Source organism: Dasypus novemcinctus, chromosome 10, assembly GCF_030445035.2.
Source record: "Dasypus novemcinctus isolate mDasNov1 chromosome 10, mDasNov1.1.hap2, whole genome shotgun sequence".
In the NCBI taxonomy this organism is placed as follows: Eukaryota; Metazoa; Chordata; class Mammalia; order Cingulata; family Dasypodidae; genus Dasypus; species Dasypus novemcinctus.
The window spans coordinates 23,602,444-23,617,134 of NC_080682.1; the positions used below are offsets into that span (position 1 = coordinate 23,602,444).

General features: G+C 39.5%; 1 pseudogene; it reads right to left on the reverse strand.

Moving 5' to 3' along the window:
• Positions 1-5,190: 5,190 nt before the first annotated feature.
• LOC101422054 (olfactory receptor 8K5-like) lies at positions 5,191-14,000 on the reverse strand (annotated as a pseudogene).
• Between the last annotated feature and the right edge of the window lie 691 nt (positions 14,001-14,691).

Genomic DNA, 14,691 nt, shown 5'->3' on the forward strand with positions numbered 1-14,691 from the left:
TGTTCCTATATGGTGTAAAAAAAAAAAACACACACACACAACTGCAAAAGCAAGCATTAAAAAACAATGATAGTAAAGTAAAAAAAAGATTAAAGATGTAAATTTGTGACTATAACAGGATTAGAAGGAGGGATGGACATTTAGAAACAGTAAAAGAAAAGAAGAGGAATTAAAAAGTATGTAACATAAAAAAAACAATTAAGCAAAACAGAAAGCTGTAACTGAGGAAATAGTGGGCAAATATATATATATATATATATATATATATATATATTTATATGATATATTGGATGATATGCTCCAATTAAAGACAGAAATTGGCAGAATGGATTTTAAAAGAGAAAAACATAACCCAACTATATGCTTTCTAAAGGAGACTCATTTTAGATCGATCAAACAATATGAATAGAGAAAATGAGACGAAAAGAGAGGTGAGGTTGCTAAGTCAATATTTTAAAAAATACTATGATGATGTAACTAGAAAAAGACCTTGAATAAAAGGGTCAACTCAGACCAGCAGCATCCAGTCTACATGTAAAATCAGGTATTAAAAACTGTTTTTTTGACCTTGAATAAAAGGGGGAAATGGAAAGAACAAATGAGTTTATATGACTATGAGTCTCCAAAAAAGAGTCGGGAGGTCATCAAAGGGATTGCTCTTATGCACGCCTCAGCAGGGTCCCAGAGACAGCCAAAGTAGATACAAGCCCAAGTACTGGTTCTTCTGAGGGCCACATAGACTTACATTTTCTATGGTCATGGTAGATGGCTCCGGAGTTCAGTGCCATGTCAATTGGCCTTACTTTGGAGTTTGTGTTCCTCAGTGTGATGGAGTTGGACTCAGATGTGACCTTTCTACACATGTCTCTTCTATCACTTTTACTGAACCTCTGGTTCACAGTGGAGTTGGTGTACACTCAGAGGCTTGAGTCTCTGGACTGTCCATGTGACAGCCAGGCCCTGAGCCTCAGCAGACTTGCAAATCCTACCGTCTGGTTTATTGGACTTACCCCGGCCAGCTAACAGGGAGGTGAAGAAAGTCAACCATCAGGGAGCCAAGAGTGCCTACAACTGCAAGCATGAGAATTGCATTTATCATCCACGTGAAATCTAAGTCCCCTCTTGATATAGAGGTGGAATGGACACAACCATCCCAGGGCCCACAGAATATAGGAATAGAGTATGGATGAGAGGGTGCTTACTGATATTCTACTATGGAACTATTGTGAATAGTAATGGAAGAAATTTTAGCACTGATGTGGAGAAAGTGACCAAGGTAGCTGCTGAGGTTAGGGAGAGGGAAGAAGAGATATGGTGTGAGGCATTTTCAGGAATTAGAGTTGTCCTGGGTGGTACTGCAGGGACAGATACTGGACATTGTATGTTCTGCCATGGCTCACTGGGTGGACTGGGGGAAAGTGTAAACTACAATGTAAACCACTATCCATGTGGTGCAGCAGTGCTCCAAAATGTATTCACCAAATGCGATGAATGTCCCACGATGATGAAAGAGGTTGTTGGTGTGGGAGGAGTGGGGTGAGGGGGCTGGGGGATATATGGGGGCCTCATATATTTTTAATGTAACATTTAAGAAAAAAGGAGAAAAATACTATAAATCAAAATTGTTACAAAACACAAAGAAAGTATTACAACTGTTAAAATGTTATTAATCTGGATATAATAATTACAAACTTTAGGCATCATACAACAGAGACCCTAATAATGAAACAAAAATGGGCAAAATTGAGGAGAGAGATAGTTTCTATAACAACAGTTGCCAATTCAGTAATCCATTTTCAATAATAGATAAAATGATTAGGTTGAAGATTAATAATAAAATAGTTGATGCTTGAAAAACACTCTTAAAAACTATACCCAACAGATTTACACAGATCATTCCACCCCCAAACAGTAGACAACACATTCTTCTCAAGTGCTCATGGAATATTCTACAGGATGTACCATGGGTTAGGCCATAAGATGAGTCTCAATAAATTTAAAAAGTTTGAAACCATGCAAGTTATGTTCTCTGACCACAATGAAATGAAATTAGATATCAGTAATGAAAATAAAATCTTCAACAAAAGTCACAAGTCCATTCAATAAAAAAAGAATATTCTCTTCAATAAGAGTTGGTGAGACAACTCTGTGTTCATACACAAAAATTTGAAGTTGTACTTCTTCTTAACACCACATATAAAAATTAACTCAAAGGTCTAAAGACAAGAGTTAAACTATATAAATTTAGAAGAAAATATATGAGCAAATATTTATGATCATGATCTGGCAACAGATTCCTATATCTGCTGCCAAAAGCAAAACAAAAAGGGAAAAAATATATATTTCACTAAAATTGGAATCTTTTGTGCAAAAACAGGTACTATTAATATACAGACAATTCAACTGAACAAATTGTAGAAAATATTTGCAAATTATATATCAGATAACATTCCAGTATTCAGATGATATAAAATTCTCTTATAACTCAATATAAAGCCAAACCACACAATTACTAAATTAGGTAAAGAGCTGAATATATATTTTCAAAAGGAAATTATAAATGCCAAAAGGTACATAAAAGGAATATCAACAACATTAGTCATTAGGAGATTGCAAATCAAATCAAATGAGATAAAATTTCACATACACTAGGACAGACAAATTTGAAAAATGAAAATAATTTGGCCAGGAGTGGAATAAATATTAAACTTTGTACATTACTGGAGGGTATATAAAATGGTGTAACTCCTGTAGAAAATAGCTAGGCAAACTTAAAAATGTTTAACATAGATTTATCATATGAAACAGCATTGTACCTCTAGGTATAACCTTGAAGAAATGAGCAAAATTAAAAGAAATAAGAAATAGTAGTACATGAATTTTCATACCAGTATTAATCACTACAAGCCAAATTATGGAAATAAGTCAAATGCTTATCACAGAGGAATGGATAGACAAAATGTAGTATATACATAATTCCAATATTATTCAGCCCTAAAAATGAACAGCATTCTTGTCCATGCTACAATATGGATGAACCTTGAAAATATTATGCAAATTTAGAGAAGCCAATTACAAAATGTCACAGATTTTATGATTGAATTTTTATGAAAGATCCAGAATCATGGACATTATTGAAGATAACCTCTCTTACTGAAAGTCAATTAATTATAGATTCTAATATCATCTATAAAATAGATACATAGCAGGAACTCTTTCAGTGTGTAGCAGTTTGATATTGTTTATGAATTCCAAAAATAGATATTGGATTATGCTTGTAAACTGGTTTGTTCCTCTGTGCATATTAGATTATTTTGGATTCAGATATGTAAGGAAAGAAAGAAGGCTTTATTAGATACAGTAGAGGGCCCAGAAAGAGAGACAAGCTGATTGCCAGACAGTTTACAAATGGACTTGTGGAAAGAACAGAGCAGCTGAACCTGGAGAGGAATGAGCCCTGGGAGAGAGGAGACTTATCCCAGCCTACAGCTAATATTGGAAGAAGCTGGGACCATGGAACCTTAAGAGGAAGAGGAAGCCTGAACCCTTGCAGATGCTGGCAGCCATCTTGCTCCAACATGTGGCAACAGACTTTGGTGAAGGAAATAACTTACACTTTATGGCTGGGTAACTATAAGCTTCTACCCAAAATAAATACACTTTATAAAAGTCAAGACATTTCTGGTATTTTGCATCAGCACCCCTTTGGCTAACTAATACACATTGTTTGACACCCAACTGAACACCATAATCTACACATGTTGACACAAAATTAACCAATGAACATCATTTTTAAAGTGGTATTACTTTTTAATTAATTGAGTCAAATATACATTCTGTGAGGGCATAGGATTTTGAAATTCATCTTAATAAATTAAATACACATTTAATATAATAGAATGAGTACAAAAATAAATCCAATATATGATTTACATTAGTTTTTAAATTTGTGTTTTGTCAAATATATGTTTACATCTTTAAGCAATTTCTTTTAATTTCACATTTTCCCTTTTTGAGCACTCAGATCTCAAATACCATAGACTATATTTATCTTGTTTATCAGTTCAGAAGTTTTTCTTAAAGTGCCAAAACAAAGCAGATAGTGCAAACTAAGTGGAATTGATTGGTGTAAATGATGGTGTATGGCTAGGGGTTTTTCTACTGTAATCATTCAGCTACAAAGAAAGCATAATATATGGAAAGGTGTTTTTAATAAAGGATTGTTTGCTTGAAACAGAGGAGAGTTGAAAATGACATAAATACTGTAGTAACTACATGTAAAACAATGAGAAAATTGTATATTACATCAATAGAACATTCAGTAGCTCATTACAGTTTTGCTCACCCTTCTTTTATATATACTTTATTAATGAATATCTTATCCACATAGTGGCATAACAGAGATTTTGGATATTCTGTAATGAAATATTTTACCCTAGGATATTTTTTCTTTGAGGTGTCATTTTTCTTTCTTCACTAATGTAATGTTCTCCAAATTCAATAAAATAATGTTAGAGAATGTGTCATTATCTTGTGGTTCTCACAATAGCTTTTCTTTATCATGTTTTCCTTCAATTTTCACCTTTATGGACTCCTTAAGTCCTTCCAAACAGGCAACTTATATATATATATTTTTCCCCTTTCTTCTTTTTCCCATGTTCTCTGCATTTGTTTGTTCGAGCTACCTGTTTTCTGTGCACCTAAAATATAACCATGAAAATCAGGAAGTAGTGCATTGTGTATATCAGGAGTGAGGAAGAAAAATCAAGTTCTAATGATCAAATTTATCACATATATGTGAATAATACATGGTGAACAAGAAACTGTTATTACAGTAGAAATGGATAATAACAGCAGAACAAATACATTTTTGATGGTGTTAACAGTATATATAGATAACTCTGTCTCAGTCTCAATCTGTGTACTGTTTTGTTGTTGTTCAGAAAATACAAAGAAAATAAGATTAAGAAAATTCTTGTCCTTAGAGGTAACAAACAAACATGCTTTAAGGATGTAAAATGGTAAAGTGTAAATATCAGGGGAAATATGAGATTCTATGGAAACGCAAAAGAAAAGTCCTTGCTTGGGAACCAAGGAGCAAATATTATCTATTAAAATAATATCAAATGATATCTGCTTTTCTCATAGCTTCCTGGAACAGTATTACATATTGAATATTAAATACAATGATCAGGGAATCTTAAATACTCTGTAGATGGCATTTTTTACTTCTTTGTTCCTTAAGCTGTAGATTAAGGGGTTAAGCACAAGGATGACTAAAGTGTAAAACATTGATACTATTTTGCCACTTTCAAAAGAGTGAACAGAGTTAGGCTGCACATACATAAATAGTAGAGTCCCATAGAACACAACCACTACAGTCAGATGGGAACCACATGTAGAGAAAGCCTTTTTCCTGCCCTTAACTGAATGCATTTGAAATATGACTATCAGTATCAGCAGATAGGACATGAGGATTAACAGAAGGGAGGATATCAAATTAAATGTTGAGGATATTATGATCAATAATCCTATTTCTTGTACTTTAGAACAGAGCATAGATACCAAGGGAACATTATCACAAAAGAAATGACTGATGACATTACAGCCACAGAAGGTCAATGTAAAAATCTTAATGGTGAACATCAGAGATTGAAAGGTTCTATAGAGGTAGGGGATACCCACAAGCACATGGCAAAGTCTCTGGGTCATGATAACAGAGACATGAAAAGCAGAGGGTTACAGATGGCCACATAGTGGTCATAGGCCATGGCTGATAAGACAAAAAATTCACTGATAATGAACATAAGGAAAAAGGTCAGCTGTGCAGCACAGGCATAATAGGACATGGTATTTTGATCTATGACAAAATTTGCCAGCATCTTGGGAAAAGTGACAGTGGAATTGCCAAGTGTGGGAAGCTGCCTCTGGCACTGGTGTTATATTGGCAATCTTGTTGCTAAGTGCTATTTTTAGATACTAACCCGGTTAAGTTTACAGTTTCCGTTTCCCCACCCTCATTGTAGTAATTAAGTTTCTATCCTCGTGCCACTCAGACAGTTGTTTTGAAACGTCGGTGAAAAGACTTTGTGACATGGACCAATCAGATCTGTGGTGCGAAACCTCATTCATCCCTGGCTATAAATATGCCTGATTGACCCTCAATAAATGAGACTTGATCAGAATCCTGTCTTGTCTCCATTCTACATGTCTCTTGTCCCCTTTCATTCCCACTCCCTCCCTCAGGTCCTGGTTCGACTGATCCGTGGGTTGGATCACCAGAACAGGGACCGGAGTATGAGGGATCAAGTGAGGAACGCTGATCGAGGAGCCGGCCAGGACGCGAGAATCAGAGGACGCGGGGAGAGAACCTGCCTCTCGGTTGGAGCCTCGGTAAGTGATCGGTGATCATGGGGCAAGAAATGAGCCAGCATGAGACATTTGTAGAGGGTCTCCAAGAGGCATTAAAGACATGAGGAGTAAGTGTGAAAGTAAAACAGTTATTGAGGTTTTTTGAGTTTTTGAAGGAAGTATGTCCATGGTTTCCTCAAGAAGGAACTATTGATGAGAGAAGATGGAAAAGAGTAGGGGATGCTTTGCAGGATTTTTACAAAATTTTGGTTCTGAAAGAATCCCAGTAACGGCATTCTCATACTGGAATCTCAATGATATTTTAAGTATTCACCATAGGGACGCGGTGGTGGCAAATGTTATTAAGAAGGGTGAGGAAATTTTACAAGAAGGGCAGGGACTGGAGGCTCTAGCCACCAACCCTAAGAAATCAACAGACTGCCCAAAGTCCAACCCGCCTGACGCATCCAGAGCATCCGGTCCAGAGGAGGACTTGATCTCGCTAGATAGCGAGGAGGACAGGAAGCCTACCGCCAGTTCAAAGCAGCTGTTAACCATGATCCTGTAAGGATCCTGTAAGGAGGATAAAAATAAAGGAAAAACTAAAGCCACATCTAGTAGGAAGCCGTACCCTGACCTCAGAAAATTAAAAGTGGAAACTGATGATGAATCTTCTAATATAGAATCGGGTGAATCTGAGGAGGAGACGGTAAAGTCTCAACCTCTGCCATATGTTCCCTATCCCGCAACCCCACCTATAGTTATGCCAGTAGTTGACCCGAGGAAGGAGTTATTAGAAAAAATAGAGAAACTAAAAGAACAAATCCAATTAGAAGAACAACATCAGGAGCTTATATCTCAGCTAGAAAGGTTAAAGACTGGAAAAACTAGTAACGCTAATAAAACTCCCGAGCCTTCTGTTAGACCACTTAGATGAAGAGCGATTTTAAAAAATACTCAAGCTTCTAACTCTGGTTGATCTAGGAGAGCCAGAAGCGTTTCCTGTACCAGAAACCAAAGACAATCAGAATCAAACTTGGAGGCACCACCATGGTTTTGACTTTAAGGTTATCAAAGAAATGAAAACCACTGTTGCACAATATGGAGATACTGCTCCTTATACCATGGCCATCCTTGAGGCTATAGCAGAAAATTGGCTCACTCCTATCAATTGGCACACTATTGCCTGCGCTACTTTGTCTGGAGGAGATTATTTGTTATGGAAATCAGAATATGTTGAGCTTTGCAAAGGCACAGCCAGGCACAATGCGCAAGCGGGCAATGGGTGGATCCTGGATATGCTTATAGGTGAAGGAAGGTATACCACTAATGAAGATTAAATGCAGTATGATGCAGGCTTATTTGCGCAAATTCAAACTGCAGGCCCTAGAGCCTGGGGAAAATTGCCTGCCAAAGGGGACCTTAGTTCCTCTCTTACTAGCATAAAACAAGGACCGGATGAGGCTTTTGCAGACTTTGTGCATCAGCTCATAACCGCCATGGGGAGGATATTTGGAAATGCAGAAGCAGGCCCTGAATTTGTAAAACAATTAGCTGATGAAAATGCAAATACCGCTTGCCAAGCTGCAATCCGTCCATACAGAAAAAAGACGGATTTGTCTGGCTACATTAGATTATGCTCAGACATAGGAGCCGCATATCAACAAGGTTTAGCTATGGCGGCTGCCCTACAAGGGTTTACAGTTAAACAATACCTAGCCCAACAGAATAAGGGGAAATGCTTCACCTGCGGGGAAGAAGGCCACTTTGCCAGGAACTGCAAAGGCCAACCGGTTACAAAAGGGAAGGGCACTACCCCTAGGTTATGTCCTAGATGCTGACAGGGAAAGCATTGGGCTAACGAATGTAAGTCAAAAATTGACACTCAAGGTCAGCCTTTACTTCCCTCCAGGGAAACGGGAATTGGGGCCAGCCCCAGGCCCCCAGACCCAAACAAGTTTATGGGGCAATCAGCTTTGTTCCAGCCAGCAACAATCGATTTCAGACCTCTGTAGAGCCACCCCAGGGAGCGCAGGACTGGACCTCTGTGCCACCACCCACACAGTATTAACACCTCAAATGGGGGTACAAACATTAGCAACTGGCATATTTGACCCGCTACCACCAGACACCTTCAGAATAATAATTGGACGTAGTAGCTCCACAGTTGATGGGCTTCAAATTTCTCCTGGCGTTATCAATAATGATTATACTGGAGAAATAAAAATTATGGCATCCTCTCCACAAAATATTTCCACTATTCCCGCAGGACAAAGAATTGCCCAACTATTACTACTCCCATTAATAGGCACAGATAATACAGTGAAATGTTTTAAGCGTGGCTCAGGAGGATTTGGTTCCTCTGATGCATATTGGGCACAAGCTATTTCCGCCAGTAAACCTATGATGATCTTAAGGTTGGACGGTAAGGAATTTAACTGGCTTGTAGACACCAGGGCAGATGTTACCATCTTAAAAAGAGAGGACTGGCCACTTAATTGGCCTCTCTCTCCCACATTAACTAATTTGACGGGCATAGGCCAGAGTCAAAATCCTGAAAAAAGCTCAAAACTACTAACCTGGAAGGATAAAGAAGGAAATCAGGGAACTATACAACCCTATGTGATATCGGGACTCCCCATTAATCTTTGGGGAAGGGATTATCTTTCTTAAATAGGGCTTCTCATGTGTAGTCCCAACGATATAGTCACAGCTCAAACGCTCTCGCAAGGGTTTAAACTGGGAAAATGTTTAGGAAAATCTGAATCAGGCATTGCTCAATCCCTATCTATAAAGGGACAAAATAGCAAAAAGGGCCTGGGAAATTTAGCCTAATGGTCATTGATCTTCCTGTACCCCATGCGGACCAAATCACCTGGCTTTCAGACGAACCTGTATGGGTCGATCAATGGCCTTTATCTTTTGAAAAATTACAAGCCGCACAGCAGTTAGTACAGGAACAGCTGGCAGCAGGACATATTTTAGAGAGTAATTCACCCTGGAACACACCTATCTTTGTCATTAAGAAAAAATCTGGAAAATGGCGTTTATTGCAGGACTTACGGGCAGTGAACAAAACAATGGTACATATGGGAACTCTGCAACCTGGTCTTCCATCTCCTGTTGCTATTCCTTTTGGCTATTATAAAATCATTATAGATCTGAAGGATTGCTTCTTTACCATCCCATTACACCCAAGTGATCAGAAAGGTTTCGTGTTTAGCCTTCCCTCTATCAATTTTAAGGAGCCTATGAAAAGATTCCAGTGGAGAGTTTTACCTCAGGGCATGGCCAGTAGCCCCACCTTATGCCAAAAATTTGTAGATATAGCCATAGAAAATGTTAGGACTAAATGGAAAAATCTTTATATCATACATTATATGGATGACATTCTGATGGCTGGCAGAGACGGGCAGGACGTCCTGAAGTGCTACCATGATATGGAGGTAACTTTGAAAGCACACGGGCTTCAAATTGCCCCTGATAAGGTACAGCTGACAGATCCCTATACTTACTTGGGATTCCAATTGTCGGGGAACAGAATTAAGAATCAAAAGGTAAAGCTTAGACTAGATAAATTAAAAACATGTAATGATTTTCAAAGGCTCCTGGGAGACATAAATTGGCTCCGCCCATATTTAAAATTAACTATGGGAGATCTAAAACCGTTATTTAACATCCTACAGGGAGATCCCAACCCTAACTCCCCAAGAAATATTACCCTAGACAGATGTCAAGCCCTCAAAATAGTGGAACAGACTATTCAATCACAATTCGTCACTGCCATAAACTATGATCAGCCCCTGCTTCTAGTCATATGTCAAATTTCCTTAACACCCACTGCAGTGTTCTGGCAAGCTGCTCCCATAATGTGGGTTCACCTAAGTGCATTACCTGCCAAAATAATCTACCCCTATTATCAGGCGATTGCAGACATTATTATACTAAGTAGGGATCAAAGTAAACGCTACTTTGGCAAAGAACCTGATACTATTATCCATCCGTATACTAAGCACCAGGTCGATTGGTTTTTCCAAACCACTGACTGTTGGCCCATCACCTGTGCATCATATACAGGGCAAATAGACAACCATTACCCCACTGACAAGCTTCTTCATTTTTTAAGTACCCATGATTTTGTATTCCCTACAAGAACATCTATGCAACCCATTGCTAACGCCCTGTTAGTATTTACTGATGGGTCCTCCTCGGGAATGGGTGCTTACGTCTTTAATGACAAAATCTGCACAGCTTACAGAACTACAAGCTGTCCTAGCTGTGTTCTCTGCATTCCGATGTGCCTCTTTTAACCTCTTCACAGATAGCACTTATATAGCTCAGTCAGTCCCTTTACTTGAAATGGCTGCTCAAATAAAAACGTCTTGGAGGTGGGTGGCTATTTTGTTCACTCAACTGCAATCTCTTATTCATAAAAGGAATCACCCCTTTTTTATTGGTCACCTCAGAGCTCATTCCAATCTTCTGGGTCCCCTCACCCAAGGGAACCATTTGGCTGATCAGGCCACTTGGCTACTGTGCTGTTTACCCGGGCATGCATGAAAACTCAAATAACCTTAACAAAGCTGTTAAAACCCACCAGTTACATCATATTAATGCACATACTTTAAGGCTTATGTTCAAACTTACTCGAGAACAAGCTCGTCAGATTGTTAGAGGATGTCCTTCCTGTGTAACCCTTTTACGTACACCTCATTTAGGAGTAAACCCCCGTGGTCTGATACCTAATGCCCTCTGGCAAATGGATGTAACCCATATTCCTGAGTTCAGAAATCTAAAATATGTGCATGTTACAGTTGATACCTTTAGTGGATTTATCTTTGCTACCCCACAAACGGGAGAAGCTGTGGAGAAGTAGGAGCCTGTGACCACCCCCACCCAAGAGGAAAATTCCACAACCCCCTAACCGCATATATCTAGCTTCTGTAACAAGCTTGCTCAACTGTAAAACCTTATCTCAAGGCCTCCTGTAGAAAGTGTCATCAGCCCCTAGACCAACTTGACTCAGACCCTTATAAATAACAAAACTCCCCAACCACTTATCTCCCCTGATAGAATTCCCAGTGCTTGATTAACCACAAACATCTGCTTCTGTACATGCTTGCTTGCTGAGGTATTGCCCCCTGCCCTGAACCTAAAAGCCTATATAAGCAAACTCCCCCCGTGACTCAGGGCTGCTCTCCCCTCTGCGTAGGAGGAGGCAGTCGCCGCACGGCTAATAAAGCTCTCAATTGGAACTTTATTCAGGGTCTGAGTCTGGTCAATATCGCTGGTCTATAACAAAGCAGGAAAGAATGTCATAGCACATGTATTGGCAACCATGGCAGTACTGGGAACTCCACAACAAATAAAAATGGACAATGGCCCCGGATATACTGGCCATGCATTCACCACATTTTGCCAGCATTTAGGCATAAAACACATCATAGGCATTTCATTTAACCCCCAAGGGCACGGTATAGTCGAAAGAGTGCCCAAAAACCTATTATCCCACTCTCTTTTCATTTTAAATTTTTTAAGCTTAGACCAAAAGGGACACTCTGCAGCCGAGGGCTTCTGGCACTCTAACCCCGGGACTAACCATGCCACAGTTCTGTGGAAAGACCCAATGGATAATATCTGGCAGGGACCCGATCCCATCCTAATATGGGGCAGAGGATCAGTTTGTGTCTATTCAAAAGAACTAGATGTAGCCAGGTGGCTGCCGGAACTATTGGTTAAACAAATGAATAATAACAATCTATCCAGAGTAGAGGACTCTCCCTGAGATGAATACTGTTTTCTTGCAGGAAAGTAACCAACGCTAAAACCAATGCAGCTGTGCAGCCCCCCTGGAATCCTTCTATGCATCTTCGTCACCATCATCGGAGCCCTTCTGTTATATGCCGGCACTCCAAATGACTGGACCATGCTGGACAGATCCCTTCTACTTATTTTCTTTGAACAGTGCTGCTTTTATGCCAACAAGTCTGGCATTGTTCAAGATAAAGTTAGGAAGCTTCAAGAAGACCTGGAGAAAAGAAGAAAGGAGCTGACTGACAACACCCTGTGGAGTGGGATGAATGGACTATTGCCCTATCTACTCCCTTTCTTGGGACCTCTGCTTGGCTTACTAATACTTCTATCGCTAGGACCTATTCTCTTTAACAAGATTATGGCCTTTTTAAAGCGACAACTGGATGCCATAAAAATGCAGCCCATCCAGGTCCATTATCATAGACTGGACATGGTCGACTACGACAAGGGTTCTGACCATTACTTGCAAATGGATCCAGCCAATAGGCCTGATCCCAGACCATGAATATCTCATCAGTATCTTCTGAGGTGCTGGACTGGTTAGTCAATGATGGGCAACTGGGCAAAGCATTCTCATGATAACAACCACCTAAGACAGAGACGTGGCCTTTCGCTGCCACGATTCTCAATGACGGGTAAGGTCTAATGCGATTATCTGTTTGCCAGCCCTGACCTAAGATAGGCACAGTCCCCCCAGAATGGGCCGTCTTGTCAGTCTTCCTTTCCTGCTAAAAATATTAAGGAAAAGGGGGACCTGTGGTAAGCTGCCTCTGGCACTGGTGTTGTATTGGCAATCTTGTTGCTAAGTGCTATTTTTAGATACTAACCCGGTTAAGTTTCCGTTTCCCCACCCTCGTTGTAGTAATTAAGTTTCTATCCTCGTGCCACTCAGACGGTTGTTTTGAAACGTCAGCGAAAAGACTTCGTGACGTGGACCAATCAGATCTGTGGCACAAAACCTCCTTCATCCCTGGCTATAAATACGCCTGATTGACCCTCAATAAATGAGACTTGATCAGAATCCTGTCTTGTCTCCATTCTTCATGTCTCTTGTCCCCTTTCATTCTCACTCCCTCCCTCAGGTCCTGGTTAGACTGATCCGCAGGTCAGGTCAGCCAAGATCAATGAAAGCCCTATGTCCGATTAAAAAAAAATACATAGGTGTGTGGAGGTAGGAGTCCACCTCGGTGATCATGCCCAGGTTGCCCAACACTGTGACCATATAGATGATGAGAAAGACCCCAAAGAGGACAGTCTGCATCTTGAGGTGACTTGTAACTCCCAGTAGAATGAATTCAGGCAGCAGAGTCAGATTCTGTTGGCCTATTTTATCCAATTATCTCTTCAGGGATGTAACACAGGGATTAGTAGATTTTATGCAAAAATTATATAAATAAATTATATTGGTAGACACAATGCAAAATCTTTTTCATATTGGTGGATAGAAAATAAATTCCCACATATGATTTTGTACTAAAATAAACTCCCTATTTGCCTTTTTTCCCAATATAGGAGAGTTCCATATAAAACTTGTGCATTAATTCTACATAGATTGAACTCTTAATAGTCAATAATATTTGAAGCATATCCACTGAGAGCAAAACTGCATATGTTTCTCACATTTTTTTATATTTCCATATCCTTAAAGAGAGAGGCAAGGAATAGGTGTAACTACGAAGCTTATTTTTTATGGTCCCTCAATTGCACTTCAAAGACCCTTTATGGAGTCTTAGCAAGGCACTCATACAGTGATATGTACTTGTGAATGTTTTGTAAGTAAGATGATCATGATCAAGTTGGTCATCATGGTCATATCTATTCTCAGTTACGGTCATCTTCTCTTTCCATTTTCTCTTCTGCTCCATTGCACTTGACCTAATGTTTTGTTGCATTGGAACGTCTCCAGGAATTATTGGGACTTGAGTTTCAGCTTTATTTTATACTAATGAACCTATTTATGTGATATAAATTAATGAAATATAATTAAATAGTGCTATTGGTTCTGGGAGGGAATGACTCCTAAAGATACTCTTAGCACCTATATACTGAGGTGTGTGGATATAATTAACAAAAATCATTTTACATGTAGATTTATAAAATTTTAGCAGATATTTTAATGGTTTATTATGTAAAAATACATAGATCACACAAATGTTACATCAAAAAATATAAGAGGTTCCCAAATAATGCTTGGTTCAATGTGCTATTTTCTTTAGAAATCGTGCATCAATATTCTTAAATGAGAAGAGCCTGGCATTTCCTTTTTTATTGCCTTGATGAAAGGTTTCTAGTGTGTGTGGGGGGGCGTGCTGAAACAGAACACAAGAGTGGGTCAGCAGTGAGAGAGCAAGAGGAGGAGGAGAAGTGGGGGACCAGTGGTAGAGGGGGTCCCTGCGAGGAAGAGGGAGAGGTGGATGCACAGGGATATGCAGGTGTGGGGTGGGGCTGGTGTGGGATGGGGCCTAGGGTTGAGAATAGAGCCCTTCCAGCTGGGCTAAGGCTCAGCTTTCACCAAAGGCAAGGTCT